Here is a 24,740-nt window from a genome sequence, read left to right on the forward strand (position 1 = left end):
ACCGTACAATAAAATTTCGAGCGACACACAAGTAATTTACTCCAGCATGGCAGCATGTTGGTCCTCGAATGTGACTATTATTTTCCGAGAAACGAGTCTGTTCCGACCGAATTGAATTTCGTTTATACCGGTGTTTCTGTATTCCGTTCGACTATCTCGCCACGATTTGGAGGCTGCAGCGTTAGCCGCGATACCCTTCGTTCGGTGGTGGTCACCTACAGTGTTAAATTACGTTGTATCTATGTATAAATGGCATAGACTGGCGTATCGGTAGCAGTAATGGCAGCTTAGCTGGCTGCAGTGTATACGTTCGCAAGCCTTGTACTCTTCGCGATGTAATTTTCAGCGTAGGTGACCGTAGTAGCCGATCGAAATTTCCCATAATCTGACAATTGAGCGACCGCCGCGGAACGTTCGTGTCCGCTCGTAAAAGCTTTTGACCAGCCCTTACCGGCGACGTTTTATCACGTCACGCAGTTCCCGTATCGAGTAGTATATTCCTCGCACATATCCGCACGGTCTGGAGGATAATGGCCACGGAACTAGGCTTGCAGGGGAGCGAGGATTATAGCCGATCCTTGGACGATCTGCCATTATCGGAGTAACAGACCGAAACCTACCCCGTTTCGCTCTATCTTCCTCTGCTCCTCTAATAATCTCGAATTTTCGGCGAATAGGATTTTCCTGGGCTCGCAGGAATCGCCACAGTAAAACAAAGTTACTAGTTTGTGGATGCGTTTTATTGGCTTAGCTCTATCGATTAGTTTGCTTGCCTCTTTTTCGACTCGAGCGAATTAGACTGGAGAACGATGGCGGAGATTGTCTTGCGCCTTGGCGAAAGAAACCTGCTTTCTACGTGATTCCGTGCCTGTTGGCTGCGATCAGCGCAATTTAAAGGAAATGCACACTGTGCTTTTTAAGGAAACTCGAGTTACGTCTACGATTTATGGCTTATTTATCGAGGTTTTAGTTGTTGAGTTTGGGTTTATTCAGTTAGGTTATTACTCCAGCTTAGTCCATCGATTTTTGTACCTGAATATTTTCCACCTTCATAATCGATATAAAAAAAATATGTAGATTTATTCGTAAATTACGTTAAATTAGGGCTTACTTATCGAGGTTTTAGTTATTAAGTTAAGATTATGTTGCTGTAAGATCTTTGATCGTGCAAGAGATGACAACCAAGGGAAAATTAGAAATAATTTTGTAATAAGATATTACATTTAAGAGTCAGTTTGCCCGTAAAAAATGATTATTTAAGTAACATTGAAATATATAGGTATTTTGTAGCTAATTATATTTTAGTTTATTTGAATAAGAAACTGATTTTTCCCTAAATTATTTCACTATTTGCCTGTGGAAGGGAATAATTTTATACTGCACATTTTATCGGAATAAATATTTTCTGTAAGAATTTCAGAATAGTTTCAGAAGCATTTGTATTTGTTGGCGAGTAATAACCAAAATGTCAACAATTCTGGAGCAATTATTGTCATAAAACTAGATTTATTATTCATTTGCTTATAATATAATTGAAGCCATCCATTAAAATAATATTTTCATATTCTATCTTTATTTCGAATAAAATTTGGGCTTTTTATATCAACTTTTGCCAAGTTTCATGTCAGCGAAGTATCTATTCAATGATTAAAATGCGTGGAAATGCGAATAAACATCGAATCGTTAAATGAAGGCAGTTTGCATAAAAAGAATTAAATATTTCGTAACATGTATATCGAAACGGCAGATTAAACGAAAAACTCGTTAATATCAAAAATTTTCACGTGTACACCAAACAAATATCTGCATTATTTGCATATTTATTTCAATCTACTTCACATAAACTTTATAGAAATATTCTCTAGTTATTACTGTTTGACATATCCCAATCATAGCTAAATATATATATGTACTTATCTATATTATTTGCATATATACTCCAATTTAATCCATCAAATTTATACTTAAATATTTTCCAGTTTCGTAATCCATAGAAAGAAGAATAGACTTGTTCGAATCATAAATTCCATTAGAAAGTCTATTTAAATTCATTATCGACGAGGGGGATTAAAATGACGTGGCTGGCTATAACAAGAATAATACAAGCACGCACAATGACCTCGATCACACATATTTCTCCACTACGGTTCGCTTGAAAATTTCTACAGTCTTCGAATGTTGCGCGTAAAACCTGGCTCCCGTTCATTGTTTCAGAATCATTGTTTCTTAACGAAATTTTCGCGCCGCCTGGTACAATTTCCATCCATCTGTTAGTCATTTTGGCTTCGAACAAAACGGCACGTTTCTTCCTTTGTCCGGGCCATTCTCCGCGCAATGTGCGCGTATGACCGTCGTAGGCAGCTTTAATTTAAGTTAATTGAAGTATCATAACACCGGTGGCAACTGCCGCGTGATTTACGGTTTGTCTTATTCGTCGATCTTTTCTTTCTTCTCTTTTTTTTTTTTTTGTTTTTCTTTTCAGCGTACGGCAGAGACGTTGATGAAAGCGCCCTTGCCACGTAACTTGCCAGGCATAATGGTCTCACTTTTCCTAGTAACAAAACGCCCCCGACGTTTGAAATATGGCCAGCACCTTATTAAGGGGTAAATCTGACTCCCTCCCCCTCCTATCATTATCGATGTAACAGCAGTGCTATCGCTTTCGCATGCAGAATGCTGCTTCGTAACAATGGCCACTGTACAAGATCTCGTAATAAATGGCAGAAACGTGAGAAATGTCTGATAAAAGGTAGACCGTGTCGACGTTGCTTTCAATATAAACGGCGAGTCGTTAAGAAGCAAAGGGAGAAGTTTCGTCGGACCGGCAAACTTTGATAACTACGCCGGACTTTATGCGAATAATTCGTAATGGACGAGGAGGAAGTATGATCGCGTTTGATTCGCCGTTCTCTTCCTTTGAGTAGTCGAGGAACGCGATAGATCAGACCCGACGTTCGATGGACAAGTCGAACAGAGACACCCGCGTTCGGCCTCGAATCGCTGTCGAGAGTTCTGTTAATCGAAAACTTTGCGTGCTCGAATCCTCGCGCCGCGGATCGTTACGATAATGAACGAACCGGCCAAGCGTACTTGTATTTTTTCCAGGTGATTGGGAAATTACGAGATCGTAGAGAACGTTAGGCGGAAGTCTGGCAGATCGTTGGAAATCTTTTTTATCGCCTTGTTGCAGCTGCAAAATGTGATTTTTATTTTACGACTTTTGGGACGATGACTTTAGGAGATTTTGTGAAATCATAAACACCCGCGAGAGTTTCGTCGTCGTATCAGTGAAGGCTCTTATTTCTCAAGTAGTTACTCTCCGCAGCCTCCGCCTCTATAAACCCTTGAAATTCGAGACGAACGACGTTATTAAATTTTAACCTCTGTTAAGAAAAAAAGAAAAAAGCTCGAGAGGAGAAGGAAACTTTCGCTACTTATCGAAATAGTAATTGGCAGAAATTGTGGAGGAAATTGGACACTTGATGTAATTAAACTGTTACTTAAATTTCAGTGCGTTTTATTAGTACATTTACAAAAATGTTTTACATCTTTGTTGATATTTTCAGATGGAATTTTAGCATACGTGACGTTCAATATTACCCACAATTTTTATCATGAACAGCTATTTGACCGTCAAAATTGAAAGGGAAATTGAAGGCCTGGAAATATCGAAAAAATTGAAAAAAAATCAATTGTGTGGTTGCTTTTAAATTATACAATTATACTTATCCGAATGAATTGTCCCTAAAAAATTATTAGTTGGTCTTTAACACCAGAAACACCACACCAGTCAAACTGACTGGTTTTACAAATTTATTTTAAAATTCTTACTTCGTGTTATATATTTTTTTCCGCAATGATGTAATGACTTCCTCAATGATAACTAAAAGAATAATATAATGAATTTTATTTTGCTTTTTATGTATTCAAACCGAAAATAATTTTACATCAAAGTTATTTATACTAATACCAGTCAAAATGGCTGGTACTTGTAAAAGTGTACAAGGGTCCAGCAATCTGTTTATCGAACCCCAATTAATCAGTTTCCTCGTTTTGTACAACTTCCCACAGTTTTTTTAATTTTTACTGCGTATCATTCGATATGATGATATCAGTTATCAGGAAAATTCCGAATCGATCGCTAGATGCTAATACTAGAAATACCACGCCAGTCAAAATGACTGGTTCAACAATTTTATAAATGTGTCATTTCTCTTTTAAAGATCATGGTCTCAGATGAATTAATAATATCAAAAATGTACTACATAACATGGAATTCCTTCTGTAAGAAAGTAATAAATCAATAAATATAAAAGTATTCTATTATTACGTACTTTTTAAAGACCAATCAGCTTGACTAGTCTTGGTAGAAATAGCTTCGTGTTAACCATCAGTAGTTCTAGCGTTAAATTCACAAATACTTGTTCATCGTATCATGAATTCAAAGATAGAGATACAGATCAACTTGCGTATCAGTTACTTTATGAGAAAGGAAACAAATATATATGGCGTTGGAAGAGCTACTTGACCCAGTGACCCAAAGTGCTACATCGGTGACTGGGTTTCTGAAGTTGGCAGGGTTCCCCTCGGCAAACAGGTTAATGGTAGGGATCGCAAGAAAAGGGTAACTGAACATCAGTATGCCGAGCATCAGAGCCTCGGATCCGTTGGCTGAAATGCAGGAAAAATGTTCTACCTAGAGGGCGATCAGTGATAATAAGTTAAATTAAAGCTAGAAATCAATTAAATATAAAAGATGGGATGAAAGAACGAGTATCTGACGCGTGTAAAGGATATCGGGAGGATGGCGTAACGTGAGATAGAAATATCACGGCCATAGCGAATGGTGTGTGCTTTGCGAAACTGAAAAAGTTGAAACGCGTCCGAAAGTTCGAAATTTCTTTCGGTACAAACACGATTTCTAAGTTAAACTTTCTTCGCAAGGGAACATTGGAAATTTTCAACAGACAATGCGAATTTCACTGCACTTTCTATAACAGTTTTTTCTTTGTGCTCGTCGTGTTCTTTGAGAGAGAACTGTAGATTGCGAAGAAAAGAAAAAAAAAAAAGGAAGAAAAGTTCAAACCCATAATACCGTTCGTTAGATTAGGAGAAAATAAGGCGAATTTACGAAGAGCATGTTTCATTGAAATGAAGTCGATCTTCGTAGCTTATTGGATATTTCACGATTGTTACTTGTTCCCATCGTCTCGTGTTTTAACTTTAACCTTCCTCCTCTTCAATAACTCGAAGATTATCTGTCTTCTCCTTGAGAGATCAAAAACTAATATAAAGTTGATGAGAAAAGTACCCAGCAACGTTATTCAGTACACTTTATACAAAATTGTACGTCAGTAGAAAAGAGTTTTATTTTTTACGAATAATCGAAATTTATTTTTAACGAGCATCTATTATTTTTCATTATGCGATGATAATTCGACGGTTTAAAAAGATAGAACGTACCATGAAAAATTGTGTAAAGGACTGCAAGTACAAAATATTTAGACAACTGTTCTTTGATCAACAGTAGCACTGTTAATTAAAATAATTTCCATGTAAATTGGGCGTGTATTATACGACAGTTTTTCGTCAGTTTCCTTCGTTTTCCTAGAAGCTATAGAGAATTGAACAAATAAATTACTCACCGTCTAACCGATATCAAGAAGATTCTTCTAACACAATACGAGTTTCAGAGAAGCAGGCATATAACTTGGTACGAAAAATGTTTGTCAAAAAATGTGATCTCAGAAATGAGCGACGTTGTCGAACGAGAGAAGTTATCGATAAGGATCGACTGTAAGCTTAAATGGAATCTGATGCGCGCGTCAGGGTGTATGCGATGTACATAAATCAAGTGTGCATTATACAACAGTTTTCCGTTACGTAGAGAAAATGAAGAAATTGGACGAACGCGATTCACATTTCAGAACGAATATCTCAGAAACAGTGATAGGTAAAAATATGAATTTACGAAAAATTAGGAAGATATTTAGTTTATTTGAGATATTTATTATCAACAAGATATTAGTTTTACGTAAGGTGATAACTGATAATGACAAGATAATGTTTTCCAAACATTGGATTGGCAACTAAGTGATTGCGGATTTTGTCATTAGGTGGTATTGACAAAATCCGCGATCACTTAGTTGCCAACCCAATATGTTCTCAAACGACGAGATCGTATTCTCAATTTTGTAAATATTTGGAGCACCTTCAATTTGGGGAAAGACTTTATCGTATCCGAAAGCGGAGAGTCTTTTAACAAATATTTAACTTGTTTACTTTATATTTATATACTTACTTTATATCAAATATTTAACTTTTAACTTTAACAAATTTAATTTGTTATACGTTGAACAACATGCATTCAAGCTGACGTATAATAGTTGGATTAATAGACATAGTTTCCGGTAGCCTCATAAATTTACAAAATAAAATTGGAACGAAGGATACAATTTTTAAAATAATGCTTCGTTTTCGAGGATATAAATCGGAGGATGTGTGCGAAGTATGGTGCGAAGTACACTTAACTCCGCTATCGAAAAACTATAATCGATAAGCCGATACATACATAGATACTGATAACTCATATCGATAACAAATCGGTAGGATGATAGATAGAAAACTACAATTTTAAACGTGTTTATAAACATGAACACAAATAAAAGGGGAAATTTAATCAATGTCTATCGAGTCGTTGTTTAGGAATTAGCATACGAGATATGAACATTTTCCAAACAAATTCGTTTCTACAAACGAAGCTTATTTAAAAAATAATATTCTTTATTTTCCATGTATTTATCTATTCTTTTTTCTTTTTTTTTTTGAATAAAAAGTCACGACTTGCTCGATAGTACCGCACTTTGCAGAAACGTGCTGAATAATAAATGAAAAGCGAAAAGAATCCAAACTATTCCAATCTGTAAAAGCTGTTTTGATGATACCTGGAAAGTATGTTCACGATAAATATTTTGTAACTTATATTCCATTTACTTGTGCGTCAAGGTTCAACAATATAATCGTGGCAGACATATCTCGTTACAATGCTAATGAAATTTCAAAATGTGTTTCGTACAATGCACGTGAATAACAATATACTCGTAAGATATGTAACATATTCGTAGTCTTCGTAAATGTGCAGACACTTTCGCGTGCCGCTGCGTATCCCGCAGTGGAATATTTTGTTCTCTATAATGTAAGTACGTAGATCTTTGCAGTCTTTGGAGACTCTCGACTTCTGAGGCTTAAAGTATCTCTTGAAAATCCACCGCATTTAGATATTACTTTGCCAAACGTGGCTCCATAAAAGAGTAATAAAATTCCTCTTATTCGAAAGTATATCGTTCAGGAAGCTCCGAGCGAAGTAGTGAGCGTAGAATCGGTGCACAAAGTGTTTGCATAAAAGCTCCGATCTACCCCATAAGCGTATCCCTGCCGAAGCGGATCCATCGAGATGTCCGTCTTTATACGATTTGCTCATCCACATGACGTTTCACGAGCAGCTTAAATCGGACTTGCCTTCGAAGAATATCGAGAGGGTGTCCAGCGTAAAATGGTGGCCCCGATCGTATCCATTTTCCTTTTCACGGCAGCTTTCGGGTTATCGAATTGTATCCCCGCGGACGTTGTTATAAGCGTTAAGAAAAGTCCGTGGCTATAGGACCGGACGGACCTACAACGTAGCCTGTATGCTCTTCTATCGGACACATCCAATTCCGAGGAAGCTATCCTGCGGAGAATACCGAGAACCGTTGACCGGGAACCTCTGCTCGTAAATAGTCGGTGATCCGAATCCGTGCGCGATCTCACGGTTCGCCAGGCCGATCTTTAATTCTTTCTGTCGGACAATGCATTCGATTCGCCGGCCCTTGTCCGTATAAATAGCAGCAAGGTGAAATCGGTATCCGCAGGTCGGCTATTTTCCGCCAGGCATCCGTAAACTCCTAGATTCCTTGCTATCCCGATACATGCCGATTAGAGTGGTTTCGCACTAGTGGTTTCCAGCGTAGTTATTTTGGCGAGCAGTAATCACTCTACTGGTGCTTTTCATTTTACAAGAAAATGGTAATACCCAGAGGAATTCCATTTATCTGAATTTCCAGGCAGACTATTTATGGTAGATATAAATTGAACAATTTACTGAAACTCTTGTAACGGGAATTCGTCAGTTTCCTTTCCCTAGCTATTACTTTTCGTTCGGATAATAAGATCTCACGTTCGGATGAGCGGAATCGATCGGTGAAAGTTCAGTTAATCGGGAATTAATCACGTGCGAAGATTATATAGAGGAAACACGAGGAAACGCATTCTCGTTCGTTTTCTAATTTTCATGTTGCCCATTTTATTATGCTTGCTGATTAGGAAGAACCATCGTATATCATGTATTCTTCGATACATTGCAGAAACAGGTGAAACGTTCGTAAAATATTATAAGAAACTAATGGCATAACTAATATTACACCAGCCAATAATTGCAAGATTGATATTACGTCCCGTGATTTTGCCATAAACCGTAATTCATTCCTCGGTTAAGATGACTAGCATCTGTACAAACATATTAACTCAGAGCCGTAGTAATTCTAAGGATCCGTTATAAAATTCTAATTTTTACTTTACTGTGAAGATCCTTAATTGCTGTAAAATGTCTTACAAGTCGAGAAATTCCTTAGTGTTATTGTTCAATCCGGTAAAATATGTTATTAAATATGTTATGTAAATATGTTGTTGGTCATTCTTCATCATATATTCTTCTAGAAAAAGTTGTTGCAAATAAAGAGTATATTTGAGTTGTTAAATCAGTGTTATAATTATTCAACTAATCGAAATTAAATCGAAGATAACTACTAAATTAATCGAAACAGAGAGATCGGGTGATTATCGTATCGTAACGAGAATTTACGACTCTCATTGGCGCGTTATACTGTGAACTTGTATACTGTGAATTGATATTGAAGTTTTTAGTGATTTTGAGACAATTAAAAGAGTGCTAAATATATATAGGTTGACTGAGGGTTGTAGTAACAAGAGGACGAATGTAACGCGTTGAATATCTCACACATATAACAGATGCTAACACAAATTTCGAATATACGATGAAACATCACACTCGGAATACATCCATCCATGTTGGATGATATAGATACGCAATAAACACGTAATATAGCAAAGAAAATAACTTCTCGATACGCTAAAGTCACTTTTTCTTACTGACTCACTGGCTTAAAATTGTAATATAAATATATCCTTTGCAAGGAGTTGCTTTTCCTATTTCGTAATTTTCCATCTGGCTTTCTTTCGAGTCATGACGATCGCTACTTGCCAGTTTCAGGCGTCTCGTTAGCACTTTGACTGCCACTCTGAAATCGCACGCTTCGCTCAGGATGTCACAGGAGTATTTTTATTATTCAAATCATATAATGACAAAATAATAATAAATTGATGATGTAAAGCAACATTCTTCCCCAATGGACCGTTGATCTTATTGGTGGTCACGAGTGACCATCGTGGCGCCTTGATAACAGTTGATAGCAACATATTATAACGAGGCTTCGTTTATTTCAACAAACCATTCACATTCGTTATTTCGTCGTAAGCAAAACGCTCAGGATATATTGTTGAAACGTGTAGAAGATATTAGTAAACAGTATGTGCTCATTCTGTATATAATAGTAAGGTATGTTCACGCTTCTAACTTCAATTATATGATTATAAAGCAGTATTTACGATTATTTTTTAGGCTATGTTTATAATAATATTCGTAGATTGCCTCTCAATGATATGGATGCAAACACAGTGCACAGTTAGATGCAAGATTTGTTCTCATTTTTTTATTGATGTTCTAATAAAAATGTTTAATTGTTCAATGGGGCGTTTTTTATTTCAAAGTATCATCTATTTATCGGTTATATTCAAAATGCCTTAACTGTCAAATGTTATTCAATTTTTGCAACTGTAAAAAGTTCAAGTGCTCCGGTCACCAATAATCACCGTGGCATCACAGGAGAAATCATGGCCGGTCATATATGACCAACGTGACGGTCAAAGTGTTAAGGAAAATTTATAATTTCATTTCGAAGCATGATCGAGGACGATCGTAAGGGTCGACAGTGAGGGTCGGTCGTAACGTTCTTTTAACACCTATACGAAAGGGGATAATGAATCTAGCGACGAAGAAGACGAAGAATATTATCGTTTAGAATTTATTTGAAATAATGAATTAGAAATTATTCGAAATAATGAATGTACATTTTCCGTTTTATATTATTTTATCGAATTACATATGATCCATTTTGTTCTATCAAAATAAAGATCACAACGTTCAACAGATTAGGTTTCATGTTTGTATAAAGATGCATCGTTGTGAAAGACGTGTCTGTAAAAGGAAAACACTTTTCGGACAACCTAATATATATACATATATATATATAAGATATTTGTCTATAATCATCGGCGTTTGGTTCGCTAAATATCTTTTTCGTCAATATTCGACCATAGTCCTTCGATACCGATCTCACATGATCAATAATAGCAATATGTAACAATGCTATTGATCGAGTGTAGATGTGTTATTAATGTTCCAGCAATTATAAAACACGCAATGACTGCATGAAAAAATAATCTTCTAGAGCTAACAGCGTGAAGACTAAAGAGTATAAAGACGCTTTTGTATCTTCAAGTGCGCAACCGTTTATTTTCTGCACGATAAACCAAGCCGATAGATTTATCCTTTGGTTTTCTTCGAGTTGCTGGCCTACATAGGGTTTCAATTTATCGAATTTCATCCCAGTGAGCGGAGCAAATGGACCTTGGACGATAGTTTGTCCACTGTTTCAAGCAAAAAGACGCGAGGGACGAGGTTTCTCGTAGAGATACGGACAGAGCGGGATCTGCTCGCTATAATTACGCTCGTTCTATACTCATTCGCGTGGAAACGATTTTAAAAGATCGTTCTTTACTTTGCATTCGTCTACCGGTTCGCTCGCTCCTTCGACGACTGTGCCTTGCTACCTGCAGACGCTTCAAATTATGGGATATCGTTATCCCCATTAATAAGAAACTCGGCGGCGCGATCGTCACGGAACGACTGTCAAAAGAAATTCAAATTATTTCCAAGTACATCGTGCCATGTGTACCTAAGATACTTTCCTTTCAGACTGTTAATTGCTTGAATTGTTCGTGAGATTTCGCGCTTATACTCGGCAAACTTTTTCAAGTCGAAACCATGAATTTCAAACCAACGCGAGCAATCAATGTTTCCAGGAAAGTATCTTTGCCTATCTTTTTACGTTTCTTATTGATCTTGTTGATCCTTTCCTGTACACACAGCGTAATGTGTGTACTCGCGAAAGTACGAGAATCGTGCAGAAAGTAATACCCGTTTTGAAATAGCAACAGTACAAATACATTTTAGAAAGTTTTCTTTGTTTTTAACTTTAGTATATATACTAAGCTATCTTTCAATACGACCATCATCCCTATTCGAACACATATGGTAACGTTATACGAGTTTTTGTGTACTTTCGCCATACACTTGCCGGCAGCTCACGTAACCATCGTCTCATACACATTATTTTCTTTGCTCAGATCTTTTTTCTTTTAGATCATCGTTTCTTATAAAGCGTTATCAATACAAAAACTCTTGAAATTTTGCAAAAAGGTGGTAATCTGGCTCGTTTGATGCGTCTATCATTTGCAATGAAGTGAGAGACACGTTCTTGAGCTCCTCTGACGTGATGATGTAAACGCTTACGATGGCATACAGTTTCTCTGTCCGTAGCGAATTTCCGCATCCACCGTCTGGCCAATGATTCATCCATAACTTTATTATCGTAAACTGCTGTCATTTTATGCTGAATTCCTTTTGGAAGAATCTTTTCAGCGGTGGAAAAGCGTAAAAGGATGCCAGACCGCACTTCGTCATTGGCGAGATTTTCGATTCGCATCAGCGTTTGAAACATACGATACAACAACGGTATTAAATATTTAAACAAAAAATTGTTACGTAATTTATGTGAGCATACGAACGAAATTAGGTGTCTTTCTACGAGTACGTCGTTTTATACGGCTTCTATGTGCAAACGGTACTTTCCGGACGACCTTCGCATTTAAACACTTACAATAGGGAACTTTTACGTACGATACAGGTTGTGTGACACGCATATATAAAACTTTTGGACATTTCATTAACGCTATAACGAGATATAGCTGTGTGGCGGCACATGAGTCAATGGAAGATTTGAATCGGGAGAGACTCGTATTATTGTTCCGTGGAATACTAACGTTGTTTTGGTTTGCCAGGTTCAAAGGTAAACGAACTCCGGACAAAATATTATTTGCAATCAATCGGAATTACACTCGAACTTTTTATAATAACACCAGTCGATACAAATAGACAAACGTGCTCTCTAGGTCGGTCATTATAGCGAGTTATTATAGCAAGTCACATACAGTCGAGTAGCAAGCGTATAGTTGAGTAGTAGCATTGAGCGAGCGACGACTACGACCGGCATACACTATCTCTGAACTTGTACTTAACATGTTGACTGCCACGACACCGTATTCGAGTGGCGCTTATTTGACTACTTGCGAGGGATCGTTGTAAGTATTTGAAAAGATATTCCAGAGGAAATAATAAAACTATTGAATTGTTATAAAAGTAATACGAAAATGGTTTATTAAAAAAATTATTTAGAACGTAAAACTTTAAAGCATTGTATTCAAAGCTGAGGTTGGTCGGGACAATTTGGACAATGAATTGTTGTTTTCTTTAAATTCTCTCGTGTCTTTGTTCGGTCCATTCGACGTCTTTTATTTGCATAACATAGTTTGCATGTGCGTCTAATGCTTCTTCCGGAATCATTTTTCCGAACGGCGATATTATGCTGACTCCATCGAAGATAAGGAGTTTTTGTATTTTCAGACAATCCTAATAATTTTGCAGCTAACAATTCTCTAAATATTCTAATATTTATATCCTTCCTTGTTGCAATTTTCTGATACAAGTTTATTATTTCGTCATCAACGAACAGCTCAAACGCATCATATGAATTAACATCGCCAGGTGATTGCCTAATGAGGCCGTCTGTCCTGGGAGAAGAAAATGACTTCTGCCGACTACTAAATTCATTCCGTTCACCAAATTGAATTGTACTTTCCTCGGTATCATCGGTTCTTCTTTCTTCCTCAATGACCAATTCTTGTAAAATCTCGTCAACAGTATCTTCATTACATTCAGTATCACTACGATTGCACTTATCAATATTCGAATCAGAATCAGACGATGTAATTCTATTTATATTTTTATTTCTAGGAAATCTGATTTCTTCCTCATCGCTACTATTCGGATTTGTGTAAGCCTCGTAAAAGCTTTCTTTTCCACTACTATTTGACTTACTAAGAAATAAATTTTCCATTTTTCTTTTCGACATTGTAACGAATTAGGGCAGAGATTGTAAGTTGTCTAAAATATCGATGTGAATACTGCGGCACGCGTGGCCTGAAGAAGATTTCATTGAAAACACGCGTGCCAGTCAACGTCTTAAAGTGATTTTAATATACACCGAATATTACAATTTTATTACTCGTATAACATCCAACCAACACGTATAATAATCTACCACAGCTGTTAATTTAGAAACTTTTTCTCCAGTTGTTTTCACATTTCTATCCTAGCATAATTCGTTTCGCGTAATTGCGTTTTCTGGATACTAACGCGGTATTGCAGTCGATAGAGGTTGGATTAAGCTAGGATTAAAATATTGTTTACGATGGCATTATATTCGGTCGTGTGCGTGTTAATACTAATGTGAGAGTCGTTAGTGTGTAGATTGAAGGCTATTTTGGGGCTGGAAAATTAATTGGAAAGTTAATTCCCTGATCAAATGTAAATTTTATTCGCTGTTGTTTCTCGTCGCGTTCGTATTTCAAGATTTAATGACTTTACGTTTTTCTAAATCCTTCTCGCATATAGAATAACATTTGTCACCGGCTATTTTAATTTTATGTTTATAGAATTGGAAATTAGTCGTTCGGGAATAGCAAGCTGCGAATGTGTCACAGGCTTAATATACTCGTTGTCCCTAAATAAATAAATTATATTAAAATGAGTTTTATTACAATATGCAAAGATATACTAACAATATTTGAAACAAGTATATGTATATTGACGTACAAAATTCATGTATTATATTAACCTCGTAAATTAAAAACTAATTTTAATCAAGTTTGAGCGTCATCCAAATTGAATATCTATCTTAAAAGTCATTATATATCTGTATAGTCTGCTCTTAACATACAAAAAGTTTATATTATTTCTATTTTCAATTATCTTTCTGTACGAAATATTTTCTCTTCTTACATTGTAATTCTACAGTAGCTATTTTTCCCTTCAATTGTCTTTTGACATATTTCGTTCATAAAACAGCTTTCATAGCATAACGAGGAAGAAGTTTCAACAAAGCATTATATTCTTCTCTGTACAGAGTTAAATATTATGTTACATCTGTCGCAGTATTATAAATACCTTAAACAGCAAACAATTTTCAACTTCCTCCTTGTCGTACATTTTGTTACGCGTGTTTTGTAGCGGAGAGGTCGCATAAAGTACAATTACTTTATCAGTCTCCGGTATTGTGTACCCTCAAACATTTGCCATTATTTAAAGCCTCTACGAATGATAGCATCTTGAAATTCACCTTCTGTTACTCGTAAAACCTTTTCAACGCAAAAATTCCTCTTCCAACTTCTTCTACGTCTTCTTGCGCTGCCTGTTTCTCAGCAGAGATTCTTATTCGCGCCCTGAAATAGCTTCTGTAACTCAATTATCGCATCCCCATAGCAGCAACGCCAGGTTAATTCGTACACCGCGCAACTGGCAAATATTTCGCAATGTGCGCAAGGCCAGGCTTTAGCAGAAGCCACGGCACGTTGTGGCGGCGGTAATGAAAGTGTACGAGAACGAGCTGCAAGACACACGGTGTGTCTCTCGGTCGCTGGTTTCGAGGGTGAGGTGTCTACCCGTAGAAAAGGATTCGTTTCTCAGGCAAACGACCGAAAGGAAGAATATCAGAGAATGCGAGGCAGCAGCGGAAATACTTTTCATGCTTCGTTTGATCGGCGAAATCGTAGCGCAATTCGGCAATAAGCATTTCTATATAGATTTTATTTCTCAATTTTACTTCCCATTGTCGCACGAATCATAAACAAGCAAATTGACTGAAACGAACGATCATCGACGAAGAATATCATAAATAGGAATCTATTCTGTTTCTGAAATTTAGAGTCAAGCTTTAGGAACATATATCGGCTCTATATACTAGGTTGTCCGAAAAGTACCTTTCTTTCGCAAACGTATTTTTTACAACAATGCAGCTTCATACAAACGTGAAACCAAGTCTGTGAAATATCGCGGTGTTTATGTCAACAGAACAAAATGGATCGTACGTAATTCGACAAAATAATGTAAAACAAAAAACATTGTGCGTCTATTATTTCCTCATAAAACGAAAGGAACTTTTCGGACAACCTAATACATAGAACGTATTCACGGAAGTACATATCTGAGAATTATTCTACGAATATATTATACACTCTGCGTACATGAAACATTCTACAACTTGAAACCAATTTAAAATTGGTATATGATATATAATATGCAAATAAAAATTTAGGTATTGAAGTACAACATACACGTTCCAAATGGGTGCAAACATTTAGAATAGAAACTTCTTGTAAATATATGAAGTTCTTTAGGTGATACGTTTTGAAATTTTATTAAAATTTCAATCAGATACCACTATCATGATTATATCGGTAAAACTTGGAAGAATCTGAAAATGTATATAACAATTACAAGATACTTACATTACTGACTATATAATATATCAGGTCTGTAAATATGAAACCGTAATTTGCCTATAGATGGCCCTAGCTGATAATGTAGTTATAACTAAACTGCGTCATTGATGCCAAAAGTCTTTGTTGACATCTCACAAACATTTTCGACTCAGAACAATACAAGTTTCATACAACAGCATAGTTTGTAATAGCGTTGAACATGTCGAATTTTGTGCCTGGAAACTACGATTTGCGGACAGCATTGATTTTCAACATTGATTTGAAGAAAACTGCTGCAGAATCGCATCGAATGCTTGTCGAAGCTTACGGTGAGCATGCTCTTGGTAAATCACAGTGCTTTGAGTGGTTTAAAAAATTCAGAAGTGGCAATTTTGACGTGAGGAACGAAGAACGTGGAACGTGGAACGTGATCTATTATGAACTGTTAAAACCTGGTGAAACCGTTAATACTGAGCGCTACCGACAACAAATGATCGATTTGAATCAAGCTTTGCGTGAAAAACGACCAGAATATCAAAAAAGGCAACACAAAGTAATTTTGCTTCATGATAATGTACCATCACATACAGCAAAACCGGTCAAGGAAACGATTGAAGCGTTCAGTTGGGAAATACTTTCGCACGCGGCTTACTCACCAGACTTGGCTCCGTCCGATTACTATTTATTTGCATCGATGGGACACGCACTTTCTGACCAGCACTTCACTTCTTACGAAAATGCACAAAAATGACTCGATGACTGGTTTGCCTCAAAAGAGCGACAGATTTTTTGGCGTGGCATCCACCAATTGCCAGACAGGTGGGAAAAATGTATAGCTAGCGATGGGCAATACTTCGAATAAAATATTTTTAATCATTTTCATACAATAAACGTGTATTTTCTGTACAAAAATTCCGGTTTCATATTTACATGCCTGGTAGCTATAGTCCAGAAAAGCTTCTCCACGTAATAAAGTTTCTTATGCTGTGACAGACTCATAGTTGAAAGCGTCTTACGTCTCCAAAACTGCAATAATATCTGGACCCACGTTTATCAACATCTTTTCGCTTCTGGTAAATATTACAATAGCTGCTGACGTTTGATCGAAACTCTAGAAGCACTCTATATTTCTGCATTAGCCTTCTCGTGCTCCATTTTTTCTCGCCTACCTGAATGGAAAGGGACACAATTTGTTCCTGACCAGAACTGCCGTTCTACCCCATCGTCGTTCCACCTCTTTGTCCTCTCTGTCTCGAGCATAACGACGTTACTTTCCTGGTAGCCTGTGTATTTTCAGTGTATCTTCACTTTTTATTAGCAGCTGCGTCGTTATTATCAGGACTCTTCTCTATTCACCGAGGCTGGGCGATGGTTTTCCTTTTTCTCGAGATAGCCCTGTCGTGAAAAGGAAACGACTCATCCGGGGGCAGGTGGTTGCCTCGCCTGCAGCGTTGTTTCGTCCCGAAACGGTGATCACTGGATCAAATTCACGAGTATCGGCGCAAGTTTGTGTTACGTGCTTCCTGTTACGCGTCTCGAATGTTAAGCGTGTCTATGTCGCTGGCGGGTTGCGCCCGAGGAGAAACACGTTACGTAACATCGCTGGCGAACTACGAACGTCTGCGGTCTTCGAATCCGATACACCCTTCGTTTCCCTTTATTTCGTTCGATTCGAGCGCCACGATCATCGCCAATCAGAGACGCCGTTACGATTTTCGATCGCCACGATCATTTCCTTCCCACTTCCTTTCTTTTCGACCTTTCTTTTCGCTTTTACTCGCCATTTGACCACGTTGTTATATCGCTTCAAAGTTGTCTTTCGACATGTTGTGTGTGTGTGTGTGAAATTTTCGTCAAAGAGGAACAAAGGCAATGGTTATTTTTCACACCCGCCTTAGCGCTTAGCACCAGTTTCTCTGAAATGATGATCGCGGACTTGAATTTAACATGAAGAGAGCACCTTCTACAAGGACAGTAGCATGAGACTCTGTCTTTGTGTCTTATTAGAAAATCACCGTACTCGTGTCGATGATACGACAGACGAATAAATTACTCTTTAAAAGCTGTAAAGTAAAGTTGTTTACTGCATAGTACACGAGATGGCAGATGTATAGCGAGCATGTAAGATCGGTAAGAGGTTGAAGTTTTCAATCTTCGATAACCGCAACAAGTAATTAGAGATGTATTAGTTATAGTTAGCAATGATTTAAAAATCTATTCAATGAATCTACATAGCAGCTATAAACAAAACATTCACGTGCGTAGGCAACTGAGAGAGGCAGCAAGCCTAACTGTTGGCTGACACTTATCTTCAAACGACAGTCGTTTGTTTATATCGGGGACAGTGTGTTAGTGCTCAAAATTTGTACTCTGTCCGCACGTAAAGTGGTAAATACGATGTCTACGAACTACGACTACGCTCGTGTCGTAAAATTTAAATACTACCACGCGCTTATGTTCACAGTTGACGTCCCGACTCGTTGAATGGAGCATACGTCATTCAAGATCGTATCGTACAATATCGACTAGGAACCAGTTCTCTCTTTGCAGTATGCCGAAAGAAATCTTTTTGCTTATAAAAGAGTTAGTTTTCAAAACTAAACAGTTGAAACTGTAGGAAAGTTCGATTTCGATAATTTTTTAATACGTCGTAAAGCTCAAAATTTTGAACGATTTTCATCTGTACATATGTCGCGATTTCGTTAGAATTTTGGGTGCGTAATATTTAATAAGTTTAACAAAAGCTATTGATAATGTTCTTGGGTTCAATAACGAATCCACGACCAACGGATAAACTCTTTGTATAAGAGTTTGTATTATATAGAATTTATTGTTTGTATCAATCAAACTCTTTGTATTATATAGAATATATCTTGTAACACACAGAGACGTTAGCTCAGACACTCGGTTACTTTCTGACTGACTGTCAAGACGATATCAGTAAACTCCAAGGTGATCACAAAAATAAAAGACTGATACGGTCACATTTGTCAATTAATATTGATCGGGAATATCAACGAAATTCCAAGCGTCGTTACTAGGCAGACCCGTGTAAAGCCGACATTGCTCCTGGCCGGGGCTTGATTGTTAATACAGCGTGTCCCTCAACATCGGTACTTCCTCTGTTAGATAAAACGTTCATCCCGTGACCGTGGCTACGTTCGGCGACCAGTTATGTCACCTCGAGTTCAAGTATTGGGGATCTTCCCAAAGAAAGGCCCGATTTCCCTACATCTCCGACACATATAGCCATCGATTTCATTTAGTTTCCGAGATATTCGAAAAATACTGCAAGTACCGCTACGGTAAATTTCTGCCTCATGGCCAGTGGTACCGAGTTCACCTCGTGTACGCATAAGAAAAAGTTATTCAAAAATATAGATTTCTACAACGTATTCAAAAGCATCGAGATAGTTTGCTTTTTTGCAGTTTCATCAATTAGGCGATAAATACTTTTGAGATTATCTTAATCTCCTTTTGAGTTATTACTAAGCGTATTCTGCAAGTTCTGGTTTCACGATTCGTCGTTGAGATTCTAACTTGATACAAATTGATCTCAATTAATCGCTCTACTTCGCACATTATTTTGCTATTATTTTACTTTACTATATTACTTTCACCATCGCCTATTATACAATCGAAAGTTCCGAGTATTTGAACAATTTAGAAGGCGCACTGCAATTTGTGGGTTCAGTATAATAAAATAAGAGACAAAGTTCGTCTAAATATATGCGTGTCCGTATTATTTGTTGTTACACTCGTTTTCGTATTGTACTGGTTGTTCACACGTCCAAAGAAATGAAGAACTTTAAATCTGGATTTACACAGTTGTTGTTATAATCCACAACTTTTACAGATATTGTTCGAAGTGAGCAGCTTCGATTCGAACGAGGATTCGTTCCCTGAAATCCGTGCCAGCTTTCAAAATTGTGATTGGTGGATTTGAGCCTGTAGAATCTTTCCGAGATATGGCTCTGGTAGCGAAGTTATCCACGTGTTTTTTCGTAATATGCTTTTGAAGATTTTCCTATCTAAATAAATGCTGAAACACAAAATAAAAATATAAATAGTCTAAATAAATGCTACTTTCAATAAATCCTAAATCGTAGATTTCGTCACAAAGGTTATCTACAGAGATTTCGTAAATTGTCATTCTACGATGAGTCAATACGTTAATCACTTTTTATGATTTTCATTTCTGATTAATAAAATGCGTTATTATGTAAATAGTCGCGAAACTTGGCAAGAACTGTTTCTGTTACGGCGTCTTCAAATATTTCCTACCATCTGTCGTCGAGTGCACCGTGTAAAAACGTCTTTAATTGATGAAAAAATGTTTTACAAAATTACTCGGCAGACGAGTTACTCTCGAGCAACAATAGTTGGTACTACATTACTCGATACGTTATTTTAATTATCATCCGTGTCTGTTAGGGATTCTTCGGCCGTAAATTCTTTTGTCTTTAATGAATTCGTCCCATTCCTCGCATTGTGCGAGCATTCATTACTCTCATTAATTATTTTCGTCTCGCGTATCCAAGCTGCTATCGTCGGGTCGTCTTAATTAATGAGTCTTTGGTGCAGCCCATGAAGAGTGAGCGTATATCTGCGATTCGCTTTCAGACTTGAATCGGTTTCACCCTGTTCCCTGTTGTTTTCTTTCTTTTCTCGCCTTTGTTTCCGAACGCGGTGTTTCTTGCTCGATGGAAACTTTGCAAAAATTTCTGAGGATAAAAGAGGCACAGGGGAAGAAAAAGAAGATATCGATCGATCAACCGCGCGGCTTATACGTAGCGTAAACGCAAAATTCCTATGTTTCAAGTCGATTTTCTGTGAATTACGTACTCCACTTACGTTTAAGTAAATCAAAGCATGAATCTCGATCCAATTACTAAAAATTAATTGTTCACGAGATATTTTATTATACCGTTCAATTAATTTTATTAGAATTCACAAATGACTGTTTGCGCCAGTACATTTCCTGCTATTTAAGTATTAGTTTGCCAAGTCAAATAATGAATTTCTTCAAGGAATTTTTCTAGGTCCCTAGAGCCGACTTTGAAGAAAAGACGAGAACGAACTATCTATACGATTTACATGTGACAAAGAAACGAATGAACTGTGAAATGTTTAGCGAAGTTCGACGACGCGCAAAGTTCAACGTTCTTCTTAAAGGATGACATACCAATTTCGCACGTTTCGGTGTGTTTGAATGCAGGAGTTCGTTGATTGGCAAAAGCTTGCTATAAATGATTCTTCCGGCTGGGCCAAATACACACAAGAACTTAATAGTAATTGTCAGAAAGGCAAGAAACTTAAAAATACGATTAAAACGGGCGAAAAATATACGCCGGTCGCAACAATTTATTATCCAACGGAGGAAGACCACCCCAGGAAAATATTTATTTCGCTCACTAACCGAAAAATTATTTCGCCGCTTGGCTTCTGTTTCTTTAAACTTACGACATATTTTCTCATACATCACACCGCACGAAACTATCGACTCACGACCAGAAAATTGCCATGTGACGCGAGAACCGGCTCCACTTGATTTCTCGCTCTGCCACCCTTTGTTCATCGAAACTTTCTGGTTTCCTCATTGGTTTCGGAGCTTCGCTAAGCCTTGGGGTAGCAGAGCGCGGGGATTGACAATGCCAGCCAACACGTATTTTCCTGTACCTCGTTTCATTTAGATACTAGCGCACGTTCCCTAGGACTTTTCAGTTCTCGATAACGAATTTTCCCGGGGACCTCGAAACGTTTTCCCGAGTCCTCATTCGCTTCTCTCGCTTCGTCTACACATCTTTCAGTCTCTCTTTCTCTCTCTCTCTCTCTTTTTGAAGCATCGTCACCCCGCAGCCTTCTCGTGGTTTACTCCGACTCTAGCTGCCGGCCTCGTACAGCTGTTCCTTCGAAGACTTTCTACGGATGCTCGAAAGCCGAGCCACGTACGAGATACGAGGCTGAAATCGTCGCTCGCGCAACTTCGCAGTCGGCGAAACTTTCCAGTTCCAAACTGACGGCGAAATTCTCTTAGTAACAATAAGACCGATTATCTCGAGCGGCTGAGTCGAGACGTTCAATCGTGGCGTATGGCAGAAACGCTTACTGCGTTCCCTTAGGATCTGCTTTCCGCTGGGATTAAGAATGGGAGAGCGCGAAAGCGATCGATCCAGCGGTGCAATCAATTGGTCCGCGTTTTACCGTCTTCGACAGAGTCGACGCGACCTAGGCGCATCGGAAGAGGTAAATAACCGACGATGAACTCGGGAATAGTTAGTTGCCGGAATTTGACATTTGAAGTTTCCCTGTTTGTTCACGACCTTATTGCACCGGGACACGGTTCACGGTTCATCGAGGTATTCGGGTTCACTTTGCTCGTCGTCGTCTTAGTCAATTGAAGATTCCTTGTAGACGGTACTGTAAGTACAAAAACTTAAAAAATGTTGTTCATTTATCGTATAATGTCCCACTTGCCAATGGGGATGCTAGAATTTAAGAGTAGTTTCCATTTGTAAATAATTACTAATATTTTAACATTGCCTCTGTATAAAACGATGTAAGTGCCATTAGCGATAGACATACTTCACACTAAATATCGTCAGTTTTATAACAATTTTTAATTGGAACGTTATAAAATACACGTTTGTAACAAAAAGAAAAAGAACATCTTGAAGAAATATATTTCTTGTTTTTATACAAGTCACTTATGGGCAAAGAAAATTGGTACAGTGCTTGGAAGTGTAAACGAATGGCACATCCAGTTTTCTAAAAAAAAAAAAAGAAGAAAATTGTGATGCATGTGGATCATTGTACGATTAAAATCTTATTATTATAAAAGCAAATAAAATTTCGAAAATAATTTCAAAATAATTTCAGAGGAGCTTTTCCTCTTTGCTAAAATATTTGATGTTTGATATAGTTTTTGTCTACAAGAAGTTTTCTGTTCATTAAAAGCGGTTTGAAACGACTCATTTGTTCTTTAGTCCTCGTTTTAACTTTGGAAAGAGGGCGAGGTCGATTCGTGAATATTTAAATTGCAGTCAATCTTCATTTTTAAAGGGTTGATTGTAAACTGTTTTCGAATAGTTTTATGAATAATTTATTATTCGTGGTAAAAGATGCTACGAGCCAAAATAGGATGAAAACGAAAAATAGGAAAATTGTTGTGTTTAAACTTTTCTGTATTACAGCGGAGTCTCGGTTATCCGAGTCCCGTTTAACCCAAGTTAAACCGAGGTGCTTTGAACTTTACTGTAACTTCATTTTTATTCTAAATTTTAACACGAAAATTGCGAAAGCGTAAATAGACAGATATTGTAAGAACAATTAAGTAAACTTCCAATTTATTAAATAATTAATTCAACTTAAATACATGTACAAAACTACATTATTAAAGCCTTTTCTACGATTTTATATGACACACGATATTTTAATCTATATTTCTGTTAAACTTCCACATACGTACATCCTTTTTATTCTACTGCAAATAATATAAATACATACGTATGCAATTATCGAAATTTGATTTCCAATTATTTAATTTATATTTCAGATTGGTACGCACTTTTATTAATTTTTCAATCTACAGATTGCATACGTTAAATGATATGTTGAATCACAAGTTGTTGATTTTATTCGTCGGATCGAAGTGATTAATTTGCATATAAAGAGGCATTAACCATTCAATCAATTTCTAGGGAAACATCATTTGGGATTGAAACAAGATTGAAAATATATTTGTAATATATCTTTTCGTAATTGCTTTTCATTTTTAAATATCCAGCATTGATAACATGCATTTAGAGAAAAGCCTATGAATGTGTTATTTTTCAACGCATCAGACATCGATTATTATATCTAGCTTTTTAGTCTAAATGAACTATATCAGTACCGTATTATTCTAAATTATCTACATATCTAGCTTTTCGACGATATCCTGTATCATTAAGTAACAACGTTGACTAATACGTAGATCAGTGAAGTGCAAAAATGATATTTAATAATTGGAATAATAATTGATAAAATTTGCTAAATGTTATCGTATAAAAATATCAAGTCGATTGGAAAGTTCTCTTATTTCTTTTTCTACAATCTAATTATTAATAATTATTTAACTAACTTATCATTAAGTAAAATGATTTTCTCTGAAATTTGTATTAATTAGTCTGTAACATAATATGTATTCTAATCTGTGTTTGTTTTCTATTTTATAATGTATTTTTTCTGTTACCACAGGGTTGCTCGCGTTTATTACTAAAATAATCTCTCGGTGTCTCTACAATTTGATCCTATATCGAATCCCTTTCGTGTTAACAAATTTTTTACGGATTTAACGACGTCATCAATTCACCAAAAAGATACTGCGAAAGCTACCTCCATTGCAATTTCCTTTATCCGCCACTCGTACAAAAATAATGCCTAAATTGCACTTTATCATAGAACGTATTTAGCGATGAAATTCTCAATAGCAGTTCATTTTCTCAGTGATATTACATTCATAGCTGTTTGGTTCATAATTAACGATAGGTAGTGATTTTGTGTTGCTATTACAGATTTTTATTAACGTTAATGCAATATAAAAACTATCGATGAGTCTACTTAATTTCTAACTAATTGCGTATAATTTGCTAATTTTCATTTACTGATTTCTTATTTAATTTGTATTTTACATTGCACTAACTCTTGCGCCATCAGCAAATGATATAGTCTTCGTTTAATTTCTTTCTATTATAAACCCAATTATTCACTTTTCTATTATAACCCAAAAATATTTATTTCAATTATAAATCCAATTGCCTCTTGTAGCTCATATCTCAATGATTAAAATGTACATATACATACGCGTACGTTTCAACTACTTGCGATTTGCGATGATTGTTACATAAAATTGTAAACGTAGAATG

The 24,740-nt window shown here is 36.7% G+C and overlaps 1 protein-coding gene across 2 annotated transcripts in view; it reads left to right on the forward strand.

Moving 5' to 3' along the window:
- Positions 1-24,740, forward strand: part of LOC126928995 (cadherin-87A) — a 521,848-nt gene that overhangs the window by 149,519 nt on the left and 347,589 nt on the right. The gene's annotated exons all lie outside the window — the stretch shown is intronic.

The sequence above is a fragment of the Bombus affinis genome, chromosome 2 (assembly GCF_024516045.1).
Source record: "Bombus affinis isolate iyBomAffi1 chromosome 2, iyBomAffi1.2, whole genome shotgun sequence".
Lineage (NCBI taxonomy): Eukaryota > Metazoa > Arthropoda > Insecta > Hymenoptera > Apidae > Bombus > Bombus affinis.